Below are 9,091 nucleotides of genomic sequence, written 5' to 3'. Positions count from 1 at the left end.
TTGTATGTTTCACTTCATTTCTGTCTCATTTTGGGGGTCCACATTATATTTAATACGTGGTTATTTTTAGTCTTCTGTTTTGTCATGAGACAGCACCTCTAATTCATGACTAGTATTACGTAAAGGTAACAACATCAGACAGTGATTCAAAAATAATTCATTTTTTAAAATTATTATTACTCTTCTCTTTTTATTACTTTCCACAAACACTGGAGTATAACTTTGGTATAAGTTGGGTCTTGCTAGTGACTTTAAAGAGAGATTTATTTAACATGTATTATTTTTCAGATTATGCTTATGAGAGATAAGATACATTACTTAATACAATTTATATTCTTCACTTTGTGGAACTTAGATGGAAGTGACCTGAAAAGAGGAGAAGGTGCATTCCCTACTTTTTCACAAATATCACTGAGACCCAAATTATTTTTTTTATTGTGAAAATACCATACAGAGGGGTTACAATTACATTGGCAAGGTAATGAGTGCATTTCTTATCAAGCATTGTTGCCTCCTCCTTTGTTTCCCCTTCCCATCCCTTCCCATCTCCTCCCCCTCCCCCCCCGACACCACCAAAGTTGACATAGGTCCCATGGTTTCCCTTATTTGCAATAACTAGTACCTATCTAAGACAAGCAGAAATGGTCAGATAAATTGATGTTAAGCAAAATGAACTCCAAGATAAGGACTCAATTTTTTTCTTTCTTGCTATTGTTTCTAACATATTTATGATATTTCTTTATTGCTTTGTATGTCCCTCCCCCACGGTGTTACCCCTGTTTTCACTGTATTTGATGTTGAGACCCAAATTTGTTTCACTTCATCATTTACCTTATTCAAAGGTAAACTTTAGACTGAATCTGATTAATGCTTAACTTATATGAGACCAGCAACCTGACCTCCACTTAAAAAAAAAACTTGGTGGATGACTAAATAATCAAAAATGAAATGAAATACGGTACAATAAAATAGCAAAAATTTCCAAAGTTAAAAACACCCTTTTTAAGTCACACTGTATATTTTCAGGCAAATTAAAACTAGTCAAAGCTGTAGAAATGGCACTCAGCAACTTCTGTTCTTTAAAATTCACTGCTTCTCTAAAGTTTAAATCTTCTTTAAAGATTGTGTTGCCTGCTAAACCCTTAGCTAGTGCAACCATTGTAAAACTAAAATCAGTTAACTAAGAAGTGATGACTGATGATAAAAATGGAATTACAAAAAAATTAATCCAAAGAGATGCTGGAAAAGATTTTATAAAAGAACACGAACAGATGGGTCTTATAGAAACCCACCTACAAAAAGTATGCTAACTTTATGTTCAAAAGTGTAATTTGTGTTCTAGGATGAGATGATTTTTGTGTCTATTGTCTTATAATTAAGTGAGTAAAAATTAACATGTACCGCCCCCCCCCTTTTTTTTTTTTGGTCATGGGGCTTGAACTCCAGGCCTGGGCACTGTCCATTAGCTCTTCAGATGAACGTTAGCACCACTTGAGCCACAGCACCACTTCCAGCTCTCTTCTGCTTATGTGATGCTGAGAATCGAACCCAGGGCCTCATGCATGCAAAGCAAGCACTTACAACTGAACCAACTTCGAAGCCCCATGTACCCATTTCTTAAGAGAAAAGAATACCCTCAGTAATTTAACCTTATTCCTACATTTGGTCACCTGGGAAAATTGTGCACAGCTCTCATTTTGCCCAGAATTTTCATTTTACCAGTTCTTAATGAGTGCATCAACATAGGAGTTGAAACTTGAGTGATATTCATGCAGAAAATATCACAGAAAATTAGAGCATTCTCCATATATGTAACCAAAACAATTTGATGAAAATTTCTCAACACTTGATAATATAATAAAACTTATTTTATTATACAAAAAAGTTATTTTATAGAAAAAGAAGCTGGTAACAAAAAGAAAGAAAAAGAAATTGCCTGAAAAATAAATGTTAAAATGAGGAATAAAAGTTGGGAAAGAGAAAAAAATACATATGAAAGAAATTTCTTAACCTATTCTCAAATCTGTTTACAGACAATATTTTTATAAATTTTCAAATTTAAACTACACTACACTGTCTTTCATTCGCTCTTTTCTTTGTGGTTTTTCTCTCATATACAAGTAAAAAGCACAACACTTCCAAAAAAATCCTATGTTATTTAAAATGAAAAGATATATTCCAAAGGTAATTCTAAGTATATATTAGAAGATAATTTCTTGATTTTTAAAGAAGAAAAGATATTTTTCTTTACATTTGTAATACTGGTGACAAGAAACAAATTTTCAACGTAATTTACATGTTTGTAACTGGTATAGACAAGTATCAGATGACCAAGAAGAAGAAATGGTGCAATGAATTATAAGTAATATAATTTCTTATTATACAAAGTCTCACATCTGTCAATCCATTAAAAATGACATTGAAATACTCATATACCAATTATGCATATAATTCACATGATTTGTGTAATTTGAACTTATTTCATGCAGCTACAAAACAATATCTCTGCCACCATTTACCTGTAAAATTAATATTCAGCACATGGAATGAGTTTAAGTTTAAATCTTCTTAATTTCATCTTTTTAGATTCAGCACAGTGAAGAAGAATTGGTATTTATTGTGAATTCTAGTTCTAATATAGTTAGATTGTAAAAATGGACCTCAATCACATGTCTAAAATGACAGAACTTAATCACCTCACAGATGAAGAAGAGAAAACTAACATAGTTTCCTTCAAGTGAACAGGTATTTATCCCTGCTGATAATAGTTTTTATTTTAAATAGAATGAAGATGAAGAAGTCATCAGGGTTGATCACTTCTGAGGGATGCAATGGGCAAATAGATTCTTCACCTCTTTTCTAGATAAGGGTGATTTGTTGCTAATCATTAGCTTCTGCTGTGTCTCCTGGTCTGTAACTTTACTACAGCTCTACCTAAAATTACCTCCCTATAATTGTCTGTATCCAAAACTGTTAAGACACCAATTACAGAATTAGGGGCCATTCCATCATGATATCGTCCTAACTAATTAATCTGTTAAGAATCTCATTTCTAAATAAAATCACATATTAGTAGTATAGGTTAAAACATCTGTATATATGTATATATTTTATTTATGTATAAGTATACATAAATATGTATTTATAAATAAAATTCAACCCTTAATGGACATAAAAATTTATTTCAAATAACTTTGAATAGCTGCCTTACAATTGAGTAAATTTCTATTTGATAACATATTCAGAAAACCTTCTACTATCCTATTCAATCATCCTAAAATTATTTTTTTATCTCTAGTTTTCATAGAGAAGTGATCTAAGCATTAAAATAACATCACATAGATTATATTCTCTGTCTAGAAACCTCACACTGCAAATGTTTCCTTACTTAGTAAAACTATTTGTTATGTTGATACGTATGAAGTCATCATGTTCTCTATGCCTAAATTCTGATGTGAATAAGCACTTTCATTTTTAAGATAGAGCTATTGTCATCCCTTGCTAAAAATATCATAAACATATTCTAATTATTACAAATGAGGGAAAACATGCAGCCTACATTTCTTTGGGCCTGGCTTGCTTCACTTAATATAATTTTTCCCCCAGGTCTTTCCATTTCCTTACTAATGGGGCAATGTTACACTCTCAGATGCTCGGAGTTCTTATACCCTTAACTCTTGCTTACTTCTGTGTTCTCTTATGTGGCTTCAAGTTGCCTGACAGCAGGAACTGTGTCTGTTTCTCATGAATGTACTTCCATTGTATGGTAACTCTTCACCTGACACTTGTTAATCTTCACACATTAATTGTATGAACATGACAAGCTTTATATAAACAAATGACAAGAATACAGTATTAGAGCCAGTGAGTGGCTAATCCCAGAGATGGTACAGTAACTATATTCATGTTCCTCCTTTATATTCAATATATATTTTAATTCAAATGACATTGATGAATACCAATGTCTATCAAATTTGTCCCTCTATCAGAATAAATAGGAAAAAAGAAAGAATGCAAGAGGAAATAAAAAGAGAAAACTAATAGTTTCCTTCAAGGGAATGGATATTGATGCCTGAAGAAGACAGCTTTTATTTTAAACTCTTATGAGTAACTGAAAAAGAGATTATTTGAGAAATGTACATCTCCCCTATGTTCAAAGTTTCCATCCTTTATTTAATCAGGCCTATTTTTGAAAATTTTACCTGTGCATTTCAAATTTTGTAAGGCATTTGAAGTGTAACACAAAGCAGTTTAAAGGTAATTATAACTCAATACAGTTCCTTCAAGGTCAGACTTCAAGTAATTTTAGAACAATTATTTGCTATCATAAAATCTTCACTATATAATTAATAATTTAGCTAGGTTAAACATTATGTTGTTCTCCATAAAAGCCTTATGACCTCTTCCAGACTAAAAGCTCCATAAAAATAGAATGCACTACTTAGATTTCTGATTTGCTACACTCTTGCACCTGCTAAGTACACAGGCAAACTCAGAGCAAAGCCTATTAGGCCTCCTGCCCTGTCACTCTCCCCATTCTTCCCTCTAAGCCAGGCATACACTCACCAGCAGGCTCTGCTTTGCACATGTCAAAAGCTTTATCTCTTGGAGGCAATATCCTGATTCTCTCATCTCCCTAACAAAGCCTTCCCCTAAATATCTAGTCAGTAGGTGCCTAATACAATAGTATTTTATTTTAGACTAAGGCTTTATTGATGGCATGCTCTAAAGTTATTTGTTCTGTCTTGTTTCTGCTCATACTAGCTTTTCCAAAAGGCAGTATGGGACACTCATTGTTGACCCATTGCTTCTCTCAACTGGAGCTGACAATTGCTGTAATAAAAAGAACCTTTGATATTTAGTTCTTGCTGTGTCCTCAAGTGCTCAGAATGGTGAATGTACACGCAATTGTAAGCTCTCAGGAACATTTGTTGAATGAATATATGCAAGATAAAAATAAATAAAATGAAAACCACAAATACTTGCATGAATTCATCAAATACTTTTAATCAAACTGTTGAGAGACAAAATGACATATAGATTGTTATTAATGAGCAGCAACAATCAAAAATGTGCTATTTGGCTGTTACACTGTTTACATTGTCAGACAAAGTAACCTGACATTACAGTGCAAAAACAGAACAAATCATTTGTGATTTGTCATGAGCTGGTTATTTCCTGTGCCAGACCAAGTTGGCTATACATTTCATATTTCAAAGTGACTCAGATGAAATAAATGCCTTTCAGGAAAACATGGCAGTAGACATTGAAATAACAACCCATTATACAAATACCAATGTGCTATGTACAAGATAACTGTTAGCAATGGCATTGTTATTGAGTTTATTTTGCTATCTTAGCCTCCACTGAGCATATTGGAATAACGAGTAGAATTGTGACTCATCAAATCAAAATGAGTTTATTTTTGGAGGTCTCAAGTTTTCCCTATCGTTCCTCTCTTAAATGAGGTTCAGATAAAGAATTCCCAATAATTCTGAGTTTTATTTGTCATTATTTAGATGGGAAATCTACTTATATTTTATAGATTATTTCATCTTAAGATGATTTCAGTAATATCGAACAGAAATACCCAAGTCAAGTAAGAAAAAATTCTCTTCATCTCTTTCCTTTTTATTCTTATTATGTGATATTCAGAAGACATCAAGAAAATGTGACTTTATCGTGTACAAAGGAAAACACTATTAAAGATACCATTATAGTTTTGTGCACTAAAGCATTTAGGAAACATAAAAATATGATGATTTAAGTATAAATAAATTAGAACAGCTGAAATTACATCTCACTTCCAGTGTTTACAAATAAAGAGATTTAACAATAGGTAAAATTCTCACGCCTTCTGTAGGTATTCCACTATAATTGGAAAATTAAATATTCGTTTTAAAGTTTGTCTTGCAGAAGAAGATAGATTATCGAATAAGTCTTTTCCTATGTGAGTTTCTATTTTAATAATCTAAAGTAAGATATTTTAGAAACTTCCTGGTCAAATATCTGCCAGTTTGAAACTAGGGAGAGAGAATTACCTTGATAAAAAATTACTTTATAAATAATTGGGTTGTTCTCAGAATATTCCATATTACTTTACTAAAAGCTCATGCTACCAGTATATGTCAAAATATCATGATACTTCAAACAAGAAAAATGTAATAGCAGTTACCTAGCAGTTTCTTATTTCTGATATTTCATATGAACAAATTAACCTCAATTATTATAGCAGAAGTTATAAGCCACAGCAAATATTAACATGGTGATATTAATTGAATTATATGCATTTAATCCTCTGAAAAAAATGGCAGGCATAATTTTATTAGAAGTGGTCATTAATAGTACCGGTTCATATAACTTCCCCAGTTATTTTACTAAAGAGAAAAATTAATTTATCTGCTTTTGTTAGTATTTAAAATAATACTAAAATTTTTTGCTCTTTGTATTGAGGAAAGCATGTGCTTTTCGCTCAGGTTCTCAGAGCCTATTCTTTATAGACTTCCCACTGTTTTTATTATATGGCTGTCTAATCGAATGCTCCAAGGCTTCTCAACTCAGTATCAAAATTATATTTATTATAAACTACAAAGAATTTAAAATAGAATTTTTATTTGCAGTTGTTAATAGTTTGACTTTTAGAGAGCTGGAAATTCTAAGACACACATTTAGCCAAAGTTAAAGTACTATTTCATATGTGGGCATAAGTTTCTTCATAATCAAATAATAGTAACAAGTATGGTGTTAGATGATTTGTTCCTATTTTGTAGGGAACTACAAGAAATAAATTAAAAATTTCCAACACAAAGAAATGCATAATGTTTTGGGGAATGGGAATACTAATTTCCTTGTTTTGGTCTTTACACATCATGTATAATACCAACTTCATGCACTGTACCTCAAAAACATGAGTGATAAATGTAACTTTTATGTGTGCCAGAGCTGGAGCTTGACTCAAGGCTTCATATGCTTATTTTTTCAAGCAGGGTTGATGCACTATGACTGGGCCGACATCTATACTTCAGACTTTTTTCTGCTTAATTCAAAATGAGACTCATGGTCTTTCCTACACTGGCTGGCTATGTAGTCTCCTATGTAGCTCAGATTGTAGGCACAAGCCAGGCTTTCTTTCACCCTTTTAATTGGTAAATTATTTCTTTTTCTTTCCTTCCTTTTTACTGTAAAGGTGATGGACAAAGGGTTTACAGTTACATAAATAAGGAAATGAGTAAAATTCTTTTTTTTAAAAAAAAAAACACATTTATTCAGTGTCATGATCAGACTATTACATTTAGCAATCAACAGCATGGGTGCAAAAAAAAAAAGAAAAAAAAAAAGAAAAAAAGTCTACATTAAAACCCTTTTGTTGGAATGCTTTACACTTTCCACAGAACTGAAACTAAAATAACCTGTTATACAATTAGTCACAAATACAGTCCTCGAGTTTTTTGCCCATACACATGAGTATTGTCTAAAACATGTCTTCTTTGTAGCAGCTAGGCCCTGACACCACTGTGCTTGGCTGAGTTCACAAATCTGTTGTAACCTGTAGCTTCCCTGTCACTTCTCTGGCAATCCTCTCCTGCTAAGCTTTGTTTCCTGGCAGTAATTAAAACCTCCTTCCACTGCCATAGCTACTGCTGCTGCTGGAACCTCCATAAGCCACCTTGGTTTCGTGGTTTGGAGAAATATTGGCCTCCACCACCATAGGGGCCAGAGCTTCTGCCCCCAAAATTTCCTCCCTTCATGGGTCCAAAATTTGAAGACTGATAGTTGTAATTGCAAAAATCATTGTAGCTTCCACCACCTCCAAAACTGCTACCATCATTACCAAATCCATTGTAGCCATCCTCACTACCGCCATATCCTCCACCACCACGGCTGCCACCAAAGCCACCTCGACCACTGAAGTTTCCTCCACGACCAAAATTGTCATTGCCACAAAAACCACATCCACCAAAGTTTCCAGAACCACTTCAACCTCTTTGGCTGGATGAAGCACTAGCCATCTCCTGCTTTGATAGGGCTTTCCTTACTTCACAGTTGTGGCCATTCACAGTATGGTATTTCTGAATGACAATCTTGTCCACAGAGTCATGGTCATCAAAAGTTACAAAACCAAAGCTCTTTTCTTTCCACTGCCTCGGTCAGTCATGATTTCAATCACTTCAATTTTGCCATATTGTTCAAAGTAATCTCGTAAATGGTGTTCTTCAGTGTCTTCTTTAATGCCACCAACAAAAATCTTCTTCACAGTTATGTGGACACCTGGTTTCTGAGAATCTTCTCTTGAGACGGCTCTTTTTGGTTCCACGACTCTTCCATCCACTTTGTGTGGCCTTGCATTCATAGCTGCATCTACTTCCTCCACAGTGGCATAAGTTACAAACCCAAAGCCCCTGGAGCGCTTGGTGTTGGGATCTCTCATTACCACACAGTCCGTGAGGGTTCCCCATTGCTCAAAATGGCTCCTCAGACTCTCATCAGTCGTTTCAAAGCTCAGCCCTCCGATGAAGAGCTTCCGCAGCTGTTCGGGCTCCTTAGGAGACTGGGACTTAGACATGACGGCAAGAGAAGGGTGGGAAGAGACACTTGAGCGATGCTTCCTAGGTCGCGTCCACGAAGAGAAAGGAGTAAGCGAAAGAGCGCATCCCAGGAAATGAGTAAAATTCTTGTCAAACATAGCTACCTGCTTCCTCATTTTCTCCCACTTACTTCTAGTGTTTTAATTTAGAATGCTTCTGGGAAAAATCTGAGCTTTCTCCTATTTCCCAGTAAAAGTTCTAGTTGAAGAACCAGTCAGACAATTCTGATATGCCCAAAAATGTCCAGACTCCTTTACCATTCCTTTCTTTGTCTTACAAGAATAGTCAATGTTATTTTTAAAAGATGACCAATTGCAGGTGCTGGTGTCTCAGACTTGTAATCCTAGCTATTCAGGAGACTGATATCTGAAGATAGCCAACCCTCAGGTTGGTAAGTCCCTCAGACTTATCTCCAATTAAGGACCAGAAAACCAGAAGTGGAAATGTGGCTCAAAGTGGTGTTAACCTTGAATGAAAAAACTCAAGGACAGTGCCCAAGCCCTGAA

General features: G+C 34.2%; 1 pseudogene; it reads right to left on the bottom strand.

Moving 5' to 3' along the window:
* Nucleotides 1–7,237: 7,237 nt before the first annotated feature.
* Nucleotides 7,238–8,645, bottom strand: LOC122105554 (annotated as a pseudogene).
* Nucleotides 8,646–9,091: the final 446 nt, after the last annotated feature.

Source organism: Dipodomys spectabilis, unplaced genomic scaffold, assembly GCF_019054845.1.
Source record: "Dipodomys spectabilis isolate Male_0828 unplaced genomic scaffold, ASM1905484v1 ptg000032l, whole genome shotgun sequence".
Taxonomy (NCBI): domain Eukaryota; kingdom Metazoa; phylum Chordata; class Mammalia; order Rodentia; family Heteromyidae; genus Dipodomys; species Dipodomys spectabilis.
This window is presented reverse-complemented; position numbering and strand designations above follow the sequence as displayed.